Source organism: Podarcis melisellensis (assembly GCF_964234715.1).
Source record: "Podarcis melisellensis genome assembly, chromosome: 7".
Taxonomy (NCBI): Eukaryota; Metazoa; Chordata; class Lepidosauria; order Squamata; family Lacertidae; genus Podarcis; species Podarcis melisellensis.
In genome coordinates, this window is record NC_138539.1 from 60,065,148 (window position 1) to 60,079,938 (window position 14,791).

Here is a 14,791-nt window from a genome sequence, read left to right on the forward strand (position 1 = left end):
TATAGTCCATCAGCTGCATCTGCCATTCTTCCAGTGTGGGTAGATCTTGAGTTTTCCAGCTCTTAGCAATAAGTATCCTTGCCGCCGTTGTAGCATACATAAAAAATGTTCTGTCCTTCTTTAACACGTTCTGACCGACCATGCCCAGAAGGAAGGCCTCTGGTTTCTTGGTGAAGGTATACTTAAATACCTTTTTTAACTCATTATATATCATTTCCCAGAAGGCCTTCACTTTAGGGCAGGTCCACCAGAGGTGAAAGAATGTTCCTTCATTTTCCTTACATTTCCAACATTTGTTATCAGACGAATGGTGTATTTTAGCCAATTTCACTGGGGTCATGTACCATCTATATATCATTTTCATTACATTTTCCTTCAGAGCATTACATGCTGTGAAGTTCAGCCCGGTGGTCCATAACCTTTCCCAGTCCTCAAACATAATGTTGTGCCCAATATCCTGGGCCCACTTTATCATAGCCGATTTAACCAATTCGTCTTGTGTGTTCCATTTCAGCAGCAAGTTATACATTTTTGAAAGTACCTTGGTCTTAGGTTCTAACAGTTCTGTTTCCAGTTTCGATTTCTCCACCTGGAATCCTAACTTTTTATCAATCTTAAACACTTCTTTAATCTGAGCATAGTGTAACCAGTCTCGCACTTTATCTTTCATTTTCTCTAAACTCTGCAGTTTCCAATTGTCTCCATCCCTTTCTAGTATTTCCCAATATTTTGGCCAATTGGCCTCCATATTGGGTCCTTTTCGGGCCTTAGCCTCCAAAGGTGACAGCCACCTCGGTGTTTTGTTCTCTAATAAGTCTTTGTATCTTGTCCAGACATTAAATATTGCTTTTCTGACAATATGGTTCTTAAAGACCTTGTTAATCTTAACCTTATTGTACCATAAATATGCATGCCATCCAAATGCATTGTTAAAACCTTCCAAATCCAGCACGTCCGTGTCTTCCAGAAGTAGCCAGTCTTTTAGCCAGCAGAAAGCTGCGGCTTCATAGTACAACTTTAAGTCTGGCAGGGCAAAGCCCCCTCTTTCTTTTGCGTCCGTTAATATCTTAAACTTAATTCTGGGCTTTTTGCCCTGCCAGACAAATTTGGAGATATCTTTCTGCCACTTCCGGAAGCACTCCGTTTTATCTACAATCTGCAATGTCTGAAACAAAAACAACATTTTTGGCAATACATTCATCTTAATAGCAGCTATTCGACCTAACAATGAGAGTTTCAATTTTGACCAGCTATCCAAGTCTCTCTTAATTTCAGACCAACATTTTTCATAATTATCTTTGAACAGACTCAGATTCTTTGCTGTTATGTTTACCCCTAGGTATTTAACTTTCTTAACCACAGTTAACTCTGTCTCTCTCTGAAACTGTTCCGACTCAATATCTGTCAAGTTTTTTCCCAACACCTTAGTTTTTTGCTTATTTAGTTTAAATCCCGCCACCCGACCAAAATCTTGGATTAGTTGTAGTACTCTTTTCGTACTAGATTCTGGCTCCTGTAATGTCAGAACTAAGTCATCTGCAAACGCTTTAAGTTTATATTGTTTCGCTCCGACCTGTATCCCTTCCACCAACCTGTCCCCTCTAATCGTGTTCAAGAGCACCTCCAGGACCGAAATAAATAATAACGGGGAAATCGGACAGCCTTGTCGTGTTCCTTTTTCAATTTTAAACTCTTCTGTAACCACATTGTTAACTATCAGTTTAGCCTTTTGTTCTGAATATATTGCATCAATCCCATTCTCAAACCCCCGGCCCACTCCCATTTCTTTTAAATTCCCTTTCATAAACTTCCAGGATATGTTGTCAAAGGCCTTCTCCGCATCTATAAAAATTAAAACAGCTTTAGTATTTATGTCTGTTTGTAAAAGCTCCAATATATCTATAATGTTCCTTGTATTAGCAGACATATGTCTACCTGGGAGAAAGCCTGCCTGGTCTTTATGAATTACTTTGTTTAAAACCCTCTTGAATCTACTTGCCAAAACGTCTGCAAATATTTTGTAATCCACATTTAAAAGGGAGATGGGACGGTAGTTCTTAAGCTGTGTCTTTTCAGTTTCCGATTTTGGTATCAATGTGATGAAAGCTTCTTTCCACGATTCTGGCGCCTTCTTCCCCTCTAAAATTTCATTGCTGACCTCCATCAGTGGTTGTATCAAATAGTCTTTCAATGTCTTATAGTACTTGGAGGTCAGCCCGTCTGGTCCTGGTGATTTGCCCTGTTTCATATTTTGGATGGCCTGCTCAATCTCTTGTCGTGTTATTTTGCCATTCAGAATTGATCTATTTTCTTCTGACAACTTTGCCAGTCCATTTGTCTTTAAAAATTGTTTAATCGCTGCTTCATCTTGTGGCCCTTGAGTGTATAATTTTTTGAAATATCTCTGGAAACACTTTCTAATCTCTCCGGGGTTCTGGATACATCTTCCTTCAATCTCTAAATTTGTCACTGTATTTAACTTTTGTCTCCTCTTCAACTGCCAAGCTAGCAGTTTTCCACATTTATTAGCCGACTCAAAAGTTTTTTGTTTCATTAGTTTGATTTTCCATTCTATTTCCTGATTTATCAGTTTGGAGTATTGTGCTTGGTAAAGTTTGATTTCTCTCAGAATCGGCTGAGACTTCGGATTAAGTCTTAACTTCTTCTCCAACTCCTTAATTTTTTCCAAAATTTTATCTTTCCTTTCGTTTTGTTTCCTTTTCTTTACCGTGTTCTGTTGTATCAGGAACCCCCTCATCACGGCCTTACTTGCGTCCCAGATAGTTCTTTTTTCCACTGTGGTGTTCATATTGATCTCAAAATAATCCTTTAGAGCTTTTTGGGCCTTCTTGGTAATCTCCTGATCTCTAAACAGGCCATCATTCATCTTCCATCTGAAGGAACCGGTTGGAATCAATGTCATGTCCATTCTCAGTGCGTTATGGTCGGAGCATGTCTTTGGGCAGATTTCCACCTTTCTGATCTTAGGTGCCAGACCTCTAGTTATCCATATCTGGTCGATTCTTGTCCAAGTCAGTTGGGCTTCAGAGAAAAATGTTCCTTCCCTTCCCAAGGGGTTTCTCACTCTCCAAATGTCAATCCAGTCCATATTGTCTGTCATTTCAAAGAAGGTCTTTGGTAGTCTCCCATCTTTAGAAATTTTTTGACTCTGTGACTTATCCATGTTGGTTGATACAACTCCATTCATATCTCCCATCATAATGATGTTGTTGTAGTCCAGATAGTCCAGCATAGTCTCATGCAACTTCTTGTAAAATTCCGATTTTCCTTCATTTGGGGCATAAATTCCTAATATCAGTATTTTTTCTCCTTGATGTTGTACTTCTATCGCCAAAATTCTTCCATGCTCGTCTTTAAACAGAAATTTAGGTGAAAGGCTCTCTTTTGCATAAATTACCACACCTCTCTTTTTAACTGTATCCGAAGATATAAATTCCTGGCCAAGTCTTTTATTTATTAACACTTTTCTGTGGAGCCTAGTCACATGTGTTTCCTGTAAGCAAATAATGTCCAAATGTTCCTTTTTTAAGATGTGAAAGATTTTTCTCCTTTTTCCTGGAATGTTGCAGCCATTTATGTTCCAGCTCAAAAGTTGCAGAGACATCCTGAATATATCTGGTTATTCTTGCTGTGGGGGTACCTTGTTCTCAGATTTTCGGGGGTCCGGGGGTGCAGGAACCCCCGGAGGTTCAGGCCCTGGGGGTAATCCAAGTCCTTTATGAAGATCTTCTCCGTGTGCCACCAAAAACTTGTCTCTATCCTCCGGCGTTCTAATTTTGGTCTTCCTCCCTCTGAAAGTAAACGATAAACCTTGGGGAAACTCCCACCTGAAGATAATTGAGTTACTCCTTAGCAATTTTACTAATTCCGAGTAGTCTGATCGAAGATCCAACAGCTGTTTAGGAATATCCTTATAAATTTCAATTCTTTTGTCCAAAATATCCAGTGACTTTCCGTAGTGCAAGCCTAGAATCTTGTCCCTTTCCTCCTTTGATCTCAATATTATCAAACAGTCTCTGGGCTTCTCCTTCTTTATAAGTCTTCCAAGCCTAAAAGCAGATAGTATTTTAAAGTCTTTTTCTTCTAAGTTCCAAAACTTGGAAAATTCTTTGGTGAGGAACTCAGTTAAGTTACCTTCTTCCACTTCTGGAATTGAGCGTATCCTTAAATTGGCCTCCCTGTTCCGAAGTTCTGTCATGGAAAAGTAGATCTGGTGTTCTCCTACTTGTTTGCTGAGTGGTCTTACTTCTTTTTCAAGCTGTCCCAATCTTTGGCTAGTGTCTTCCGCCAATTTCCGATTTTCACCTACAGCCTCCTTCAGTTCTCCAATAGATTGAACATTCTGTGCAACTTGTCCAGTTAGTCTATTTAAACTTTCTGTGTTTAAGTCAATTTTAGCTGATTGCTGGTCAACCTTTCTGTCCAGAGCCTCCAATTTTTCGAAAATTTTCTCCAAAACAGTGCCACTTGCTCCTGAGGCCATATCTTCCAGTTGTAATTCCTCAGTTTCTCCCTCCCCTGATTGTAGCAGGGAAGCCGCTTCTGCCTCAGGAGGCAAAGTAGTAGGCAAAGCAGGCACAGATGATCTACGCTGTGAGACTGTCGGTAAAGTTAACGTTGTTTGTCTGGTTCTTCCCCTTTTTCTTGTTCCACTCATTCCAAAGTTATCTAAAAACCAAGGTCAAACTGAATTGTTCCCATGAGAAAGTAAGAGCCCAGATGGTAACACTCAAACAGGAGGCCGGGAAAGAGAAAGTAAAACAAAGTCACTGCTGTAAATCCAAAAATCCTCTAGGTGGAGCTTAGGATGTCTTTGGGGAGGAAGTCCAATCCAATTAAAATTAGTAAGTCTGAATTGATCTCCAAAGATCTTCACAAAGATAAATTTTAGCAGAGTTAAAACTTAAAGCCAAACATTGTTTCCAAAAGTGCTTAGACAGCAAGTGTTTCAAAGTAACAAATTCAAACTCAGTATGTTCCAAAGTTCAGATTCAAAGTATCCAAAGCCTGCAGACTGACTGCTCAGTTACTCAAGCAGCTCCAGTACCTGGGTTTCTTACTTTTATTTGTAATCCAATAGATCAACAGAAGACAGGTATCCTTGTCTCAATGAAGGTCCAAAAATCAGCCACTTAAAGTCTTTAAATCAGCCAGGAACAACAGTTTAAATAGGTGCCAGATCAGTCAATGCAAAACATTACTCTTTGTCTCCACTCCTCCTGCTCTTTACTTTCAAGTTCAGTGTCAGCGGAAGACGGACTTCCTGTTTTTCGTCACTCCGCTTTCAGCCAAATTCACAATTTTTAGAGGCTTTAAAAGTATATTGTCCAAATTACTCACGGGTTGTTGCTTTCCAAAGTTAGCAGTTTCAAGAAGAAAGGTCAGCGCTCACCGGCAACAGCGACGCGGCTTCGCTCCGTTGATCGCGCAACGACCCACAGCGCCGCTACCCCCTCCGCGGTCCGGAGCCCCTTACGGGGTCCCTTCGTCGTTTTAGGGGCTGCTTTTGGCGCCCGCCGGGTCTCAGGACCACAGGCTTCTGCTGCCTGTGGTTTTTCTGGATGGGTCCCCGCTTCGCCGTAGCGGGCGACCCGTTTCGACGGAGCTACCCTCTCCCGTTCAGGAGCTGGCAGCCATTGCCGTTCGCGCCGCCTCCGGAAGTTCGTGCCTAGCAAATTTTAATGCTGTGTCTGAGGAAAGTTTCCACGAAGAAGCGGCCAGCAAGAAAAAGATTGAAGTCAGTGAATTTCTGATAAATGTGACAGAAAAATTGACAGACTGCTTTAGGTCCCTATTGATCTGCTCTTTATTGAAATAAATTGAGCTAGATACTAACTGCTTTTGAATCGCTTTCCAGCAATTCTCAGTTTTCCTGCTCCCATTTCTTAAGATGTTTGGGTGAAGGTGAAAGATGTGGACTGGGTACATGTAATGACTGTTTAAAGATGAGGAGGGGGTTCTATATAGCATAATTGCTTCCATGTTCATATTGATTTATGTGCTTCCGTGCCCTACTGTAACTGGGGCTATAACTAAACCTAAGCATATGTAACTGAAACAACCACATATTGCTTCCCTATTTATACCTTCTGCCCCTCCTCCCCTTCCTCTGTTTTCTTTACGCTGAATTTTAAATAGTAAACTCTGAGTAAGAACCTGCCCTCTTAAATGGAAACTCACTGTGTTATTTATTTATTTATTTATTTATTTATTTAATGAATGTGCATACACACAAAATGACAAAATACTACCCCACAGGTTGCCAGGAAAAAATATTTTAGCTCTTGATGAGGCAGCAGAAATGGTGGGCATTTGCCAGCAGAGTAGACCAATTTAGCTTTTGTTGCTTATCACTGATGCCAAGTCATTGATCAGCCTTATAGAATTGCCCTTGTATACCTTGTTGTCTAACCATTAATACCATTACATTTGCCCCAACTTTTCCGAGCAGTGAGACGCTTGCAGAGCTGAAAGTGAATTATTTGCCTCTTTTTCTATGTCTCACTGAAACCAGCCCCCCTTTCACAGATAGAGAAAGAACTATATTAGCGGGATGAGATAAAGGATATGCAACCTGCCCACCTAAGAACTTAAATAAGACCATAATTAAGAAGAGGCCTGCTGAGTCAGACCAAAGACCCATCTAGTTCAGCATCCTGTTTCCACAGCGCCACAAGCAGGACCTGAGTGCAACAGAACTCTCCCCATTTGTGATTCCCAGCATACTGTCTCCGACACTGAAGGCGGGACACAGCCACCATGACTACTGGCCATTGATAACCTTATCCTCCAGTAATTTGTCTCTTCTTCTTCTAAACCTGTCCAAGTTGCTAGTCATCACTACATCTCGTGAGAGCGAACTATGCCTGGTAAGTGCCTTCTTTTGCCTGCCTTGAACCTAGCACCATTTAGCTTCGTTGAATGGCCTTAAGTTCTAGTACTATAACAGAGGGAGGAAAACTGCCTATCAAGTCTGTCCACTTCCCTGACTGCATTTTCCAACTCAGATCGTTCCAGAGTGATCCTGCACGAGCCCTTGTGGAAAAACACCTGAATGGTGTCAGAAATGCATGGGTGCCAACTTGACTAAAATATTGGGAAGCCCAGGTTCCCCCCCACACACACACACAATTGATCACATGACACAGCACACACACACCATCTGAATGACAATGCCCATCAACTTGGGGGGGGCCAAATATTTTAGGGGGGGCAAAGGGACCTTGACCCCTAGAAGTTGGCTTCTATGCCTGAGATGGGGGTTCACAATGAAGAGGAGAGCATACAGAGCCCCAACTAACCTCTTCAGAGAAGGTATGAAGGGTCCTTACCTCTTTCAGCAGAGTTTAGGACCTGACTCATCATAGGGATCCTCCAAGGAGCTAGAAGTATAGGTGTAGGGGGATTTCTCAACAATACTAAGACCTGACCACGTTCCCCATCACTTCCTGCCACTCAGCACTGGACCATCTTGCTTCTGATCTCTCACCATGGCAGCACCTCTTGACCAAGCTATTGGCGTGCTGGTTGTCATCTTCCACAAATACGCCAGCAAGGATGGCGATAAGAACACCCTGAGCAAGAAGGAATTGAAGGAGCTGGTACAGAAGGAGCTCACCATTGGACTGAAATGGCAAGAAGCAGAGATACAGGCATTAATGAAAGATCTGGACCGCAATGGGGACCAAGTGGTGAACTTCCAGGAATACGTCACTTTCCTGGGTGCCCTGGCAATGATTTACAACGAAGCTTTGAGTTCGTAAATGTATGCCCCGGTGGGGCGAGGTGTCGTGGTTCGGGATTATACCTCTGTAGGCAGTTTCACGTCCAATAAAATTTAAGTTTTGTAAAAATATATATATATACAGTATATATACTAATACCTTCTTGGGGATCCCCTAAGCCTCCGCCTTATCACCTTCCTTGCCTTTGCTCCAGTGCTGGTTAGTGACCAGGCTCCCAAAATCTGGTTTTCTGCTGATGGCTCTCCCTCCTTCCTGTCCTCTTCTTCTGATGAACTGTTCCTGCCCTGTCCCCTTTGGGGCTTTATCTCCCCACCAGCACCTCTCCTCTTTATGCAGTCATGAGTGACAGGTTACATGTCCAGAATCTGCTGCAAAACTCCACTTCCAGCCTGTTCACATCCACTGCCTTCATACATCCCTATCTGTACAGTTCTAATTATTGGGTTTGAGGTTCCAGCGCAAATTGAAGAAAGAAGCATTTTGTGGGTATAAAGAACTGCAAGTCTCACTAGGAATAGAGTACTACTGATGGATTGATTCAATTTTCTAGTACATTTTAATCATTACGTTGGCAGGATTATAAAGTGCCTACTAGGTGACACCCATGGGGTTGACACAGTGCCCATTATGCTGACAAATTATTTTTGTAGGTAAAGAATTAGTGAAGACTAGAGTGAGGTCCCTTTACAATATCAAAAGCCTTTGTCCAACTCACAGTTACTTACACTGAACAATTTCCTGTGTGAAAGCTGCAGGAAATGAGAATTACATTGGAACCTACAAAGTACTGAAATTAATTTGTAATCAGGACAGCACTTACTCTTAATTTTTAAAGCCAGGACACAGCATTCACTTTCTATGCCACGCTTCCTCAACCTTGGCCCTCCAGATGTTTTGAGACTACAATTCCCAGCATCCCTGACCACTGGTCCTGCTAGCTAGAGATCATGGGAGTAATAGGCCAAAAACATATGGTGGGCAGAGGCTGAGGAAGCCTGTTCTATGCAGACCACACATGTACACCATCTCTGTGCTGAGGTTGGAACAGAAGGGGATAACCTCTGTCCCAGTTACCTGAACTCTATCAGTACAATAGCATTAGCATTTAAGGCAGTTCATTGTCTGCATTATGGGGTCAATCCTGTTCAATGACTTATTTACAGAAAGGGTTCCCAACATTTCTCGGCCCAAGGAGCACATCTGGAAATCTAAGAACCTGTGGTAGACACCACAAAATATCAATTTTACAAAAGAAAAATTTGAGATGCGCAGAAACCACCAATTCCAAACAGACCTACAACTACACCTACAACTACCCCAAAATAAAGTAAACACACTCAAAAAAGCCAGTAACTCCTTCTCCTACAAAAAAGAACAACTTGTAAAAAAATAGAGAGCCAAAACCACTAATTAAAAAAATGAATGAGAGGGGCTCTGACTGGTGTCTGAGAGTGCCACGGTACCCACCGGCACCACATTAGGACCCCAGATTTAGGGTGTGTGTATTATACACAGCGGGTGGCGCTGTGGGTTAAACCACAGAACCTAGGGCTTGCCGATCAGAAGGTCGGTGGTTCGAATCCCCACGATGGGGTGAGCTCCCGTTCCTCGGTCCCTGCTCCTGCCAACCCAGCAGTTCGAAAGCACGTCAAAGTGCAAGTAGATAAATAGGTACCGCTCCTGCAGGAACGTAAAGGGCTTTTCCATGCGCTGGTCTGATTAGCCAGAAGCGGCTTAGTCATGCTGGCCACATGACCCAGAAGCTGTACGCCGGCTCCCTCGGCCAGTAAAGCGAGATGAGCACCTCAACCCCAGAGTCATCCACGACTGGACCTAATGGTCAGGGGTCCCTTTACCTTTACCTATTATACAAACAAAAGTTTCAAAGTGACTTAACAGCAGGGTAAAATATAAGTGAAATCAATTGCGAACCAAATAAAAAGAAAATAACATACAAAACAAAAATGTACAAACACACATATACCACCCAATCAACAATAGCTTCTTGGTTCTTCACAATTCAAAAACAATTAAAATATAACTACAGTAGATTTTTTTTTTAATCAGTACAAAAACAGACCAACACAGAAATTAGCCTGAAATCATAAGGAGGCAAAATAAAAACACTATAGCCCAACCAAGGGGAAGTACAACATAACTGGAAAATATTTGTCTGCTCAGAAGCAAGATTCACTGAGTACAATGGGATTTACTCTTAGGAGAGAGCAGCGTAAGGTAGAAATCCTTAACTACCTGGGAGAACAGGTGAAAGACCACGTGGTGCTGTGGGCCTCCCTTTCTGCCATCTGAGAAGTTGCTGCTGCTGGTGGTGGTGGTGGTGGGAGTCTGTCTTGCGTGGCAATGAAAATCTCCACCATCATTGTTGTTCCAATGCTGGAGGTTCTCCAATGGCAGTGTGGCCAGGAACAGGCACGTCAGTAAAGGCAATAGATCCATAGCATCCTATGCACACTCATTCCCCTCAGACACCCCTCCTCAAAACTCTAAACCAATGCCAGCCCTGGAATTGTCATATATCATACTTTAGGGGGTAGGAGAGACATCAAAAGGTAAACTGACCACAGGCAAGCACTTCCCATCTATCCAAACTGCTGGGAGGGCTCTGGAGGTGGTGGCAGTGGCTGTAATGTGGAGCTCCCATCACCATAGATGGGATTGCTCTGTCAACCTGTCTGCCACATCACACTTTGCTCTCTGTAGCATTTAGAATTAGCTACTTTTCTATACTACCTGCTGAAGAGTTCTGTATGGCCTAAAGATGATGCAAAAAAAATAAATGCTTTGCTTTTCAGAGACCAAAACAGCATTTGAACATTATACCAAACAGAATTAAGAGGAGATCTGCTGCAGAATAGATTGGTCATGCCCATATCATTTCGGATTTCAACTGTATCCACTATCATTCATCTAAGTATTATTGCAAGTATATGGAAATGCAAACACATTGCACAGGCAGAGAGGGTAAATCTCATTTGATAGAGCCTGTGAATATGAATTATTCAGTGCTGCTGTGGTATAGCTATCCCAGTTCTGTGTAACAAACCCTGCATTAGCACAGAGTTATATTTGGGGCAGGTTTTTAGGAACACAACTGTTTTCTCTTTTCATGGAAAAGGCTAGAACTTAAAGTGAAACAATACCAAAGCAAAGCTGCAGGCTGGTGCAGATGGTCCAGCCCAAAGGCAAATCTATTTGCAACAAAGAACCAAGCAGAATTTTTATTAATTGCTGCCAACACAATAATACCTTCTGTTGGAATGTCAAAGAATATGAGTTACTTTTTGAGTGGTTAAATATACATGGGTTTCTGGACCAGAGGTGGCATGCAAGTTCACTGGTTCAATGCAGCGAAACAGCAAGAGGCATTCTTATGAAATCCATTCCAGTAACAGATTGTTTTTCTGGTCCTATAGTTTACTTTCAGTACAGAATTCTAAAATGTCTGCTTATATTGGCATACCCATATCCACAGTATATGAGTCTGTTCGTAGAGTATGGGGACAATCCAAGTCCCGCATGGGAAGGGGCTTACAGTTCTGTTCAGTTAAGGAGACAGCTCTTTCCTGTTAATGCAAAACACACAAAACATTATCCACTTCCCTGACGACTAGATGACCTTCTCCTGAATACACAGACCTCTTCATGTACTTCAGAACAAAAGCACCCTATAGACCTCTCTATCTGGTCCTCAGGACTCCTCCTCCTTATCTCCCAAGGCCATACCTCTCCCTAGCCCTACTTTGCACTCCCTGAGTGTTTTTGCCCGGCTGGAATGTGTCCTTGAATGCCAATAATGCCTCTCGCTTGCCTGGACAAAGGACAGAGAAGTATGTGTGAGTATGTCTAAAACCAGCTTACTGTACACTTTTGCCACTGGCCCTGCTCAACACAGCCATGTGGCCCCCAGAAGGGTTTGCCATCGCTGCTATAAATGCAATGCAGAAACAAGTACCACTAAAATCAGTGGGACCGACGCAACGTAAGCACACATTAGACTGCAGTACTAATCATTTTATGAGGACATTAGTAGATAATTCCCCTTTTCCCACGATCCCCCCCCCCCAATTCAAAACTTACCTGTACTCTTCTGTTTGACTTTTGACTACATACTTATGCAGATTTGTTGGCTCATATGTAGAGACCATGATGAGCTGCATTAAACATGACCCTTTCTCAATTGACAGCCCCATCTGCTCAACCTCAGCTCATATATATTTATGAGTGCCTGGGGAAACCCAGCCAGATGGGCGGGTACAAATAATAAAAATATTATTATTATTATTATTATTATTATTATTATTATTATTATTATTATTATTTCTCTCTCTCTCTCTCTCTCTCTCTCTCCAGTAGTCTTCAGGTAGAAGACACAGAACTAAGGTCACACTGACCCTACAACATTATTATTTTTCATGCTCTGGAATTGTCCAATAATGTTTCGGGAACATGTATATAACAAAGTTTAAAATGGTTACCTAATGCTTATTTTTGCACACTGATCCTCTAATCAGCTCGGCAGGAAACCACAGTGTATCTTTGGAGTCAGTTTTCCTGTCAAACAAAGGGAGGGAAGGCAAACATATGCATGAACCCATCTCTCTTGACTGCATTTAATGTCATTCCGAACAATTACTGCCTCTTGTGACAAGCCGCAAAAAGAAAGAGCGTGATTCGGCCACATTACCATGCCTCTTCAGTGAGGGTGCCAAAACGAGAATTAATTTTGTCCTGTTGTGTGTGATTACCTCCCTATATCTGTGTAAATAACATCCAGGCTACAGAAGTTGTGTATATAAATGCACACCATTTAAGAATCCAATTGAGTCCCCCTGTAACCTCAGCTGGGGAACTGGATCTGTCCCATGGGCAAGATCCTTATCCATAAGTTCCAAGTTCATAAGTTTATTGTTCTGGCCAAATGCAATGACAAATTTGCATTAGGCAATAGAAATAGTACAGAACATCCATCCATAACATAAAGACATAATATAAAAAAAATACACTGCCAAGTTCCTGAGCATTAAAACAGTTTCCCTTCTGAATCTTTGACAGTTCCAATTCTAGTATTATTTTGCCTTTCTAAAATCCAATTTGCCAACATCCATGATGCAAGAGAGAGAAGTTACCAGAGACACCAAAAAACTCAAATCCAGCTTGATTTCAGATTAAACCCCTGAATTTCTCTATGAAAACAAACAGACAATTCCTCTCTTTGAATTGCAACCCCTCACCTGTTGGCACCAGTTCATCCACCTTCCTTGGTGCTCTTTTTTATTTCAGTTCATTTTGTAATTCCAAAACTATGCAAACATTGTAACAAACCAACCCAAACCAAAATGCATGAGACCACTCATTTCCATTAGATGGCATTTACATTTCCAATGAATTTTGTATCACTCCACTCCTAAATTCTCAGCCTTACTGAAATGAAGCCTCCTGTAGGTTTCCATGCATTTGAGCACCCAAAAACATCTGTCTACACAGTCTGCAGACATACTACTTTTCTACTACTTTATGTTTTTATTCTTTTTAGATCTCCCTTCAGCAAAACATGTAGGGCAGTGTATAATGAAGATATAAAATCACATATAAACAGACAACAGAGTAGAGAAGCAGCTGGTAAATTCAGCACTAAACTTTAGCAAAGCAGATAAAAATATCCTGTGTTACCTCTTGAAACATGGGCAAATAAGACAGCAAAGCAGGCACCCAGAAAACCTCCCTGGGGTAGGTACTTCAAAAATTAAACTATCAAATTGTTAATATTCTGCCCCCCCCCAAGAATCCTAGGAATTCTTGAGGGCCTTGATTTTTCTCTTAAAGGTCTGTAGCCCCAGCCACAGAACTACAGTTTTCAGGGTTCTCTGGGAAACCAGTTTGCTTAAGTCTATAATATAAAAAAAGGTAAAGGTACCCCTGCCCGTACGGGCCAGTCTTGACAGACTCTGGGGTTGTGCGCCCATCTCACTTAAGAGGCCAGGGGCCAGCGCTGTCCGGAGACACTGCCGGGTCACGTGGCCAGCGTGACAAAGCTGCATCTGGCGAGCCAGAGCTGCACACGGAAACGCCATTTACCTTCCCGCTGGTAAGCGGTCCCTATTTATCTACTTGCACCCGGAGGTGCTTTCGAACTGCTAGGTTGGCAGGCGCTGGGACCGAGCAGCGGGAGCGCACCCCGCCGCAGGGATTCGAACCGCCGACCTTTCGATCGGCAAGTCCTAGGCGCTGAGGCTTTAACCCACAGCGCCACCTGCGTCCCAAGTCTATAATATACCCTATGTCAAATATTTTGTACCTGGGAAAATACCATTGGCATTGTGATTGTTGTGCCATGTTTGAAGCCACAAGTGTCACAGGTACTCAAGCAACCCTGTGCCAATTATTTACATGTTCAAAAGGATCCATGGGGAACATACTAGATCTAACAGCAAAGTACAGAATTGCAGTGCTGGTGTACTAGTCTTGCAGGCAGCTGAGGTAACATGCAGGTCTGCTTACTGAGGAATATAGGAAAATGTTTAGGCGGAAGTCAGGGCTGGTGCCAGATTTCCAGCAGCCCTAAGCACAGTGCCACTGAAAGGCCAAGACACATATCCATAACAACAACTGCCCAGTATTATTTCTTCTTGTGTTGCTCCTGCAACAGAAAAACCACTCAACACCCTCTCTGCCTATAGATTCCATAGGTCTACAGGCTGGAGCATTGCATTTTGAGTCAATTAGGATGGCATGAAGTCACTGCAGGTGGGAGTTGAACTGTGCTTCCATTCAAAAGCAGAACTGTTGTTCTGCTGAAATAGTCATCGGCGAGGGTGGGGGTGGCAGCGGGGACAGCAGTGTGTGACAGCGTGAATGTGTCGGGCTTCTACTGGGTTCCTGGGGCCCTCAGCTAGTGCCCAACCTGACCCATTGGTGCCCACTAGTGCCCACTGGTGTTGGGCTTGCCTGTAGTCTCCACCTGACAGTTCTTGCTCTCTATTCCAAAAGAAAGGATGCCACTGGCA

General features: G+C 42.6%; 1 pseudogene across 1 annotated transcript; it reads left to right on the top strand.

The window, feature by feature from the left end:
• Window positions 1–7,438: 7,438 nt before the first annotated feature.
• On the top strand, window positions 7,439–7,874 carry LOC309374473 (protein S100-A6 pseudogene; annotated as a pseudogene). The gene has a single exon. The product of its transcript is annotated as a protein S100-A6 pseudogene (transcript).
• Window positions 7,875–14,791: the final 6,917 nt, after the last annotated feature.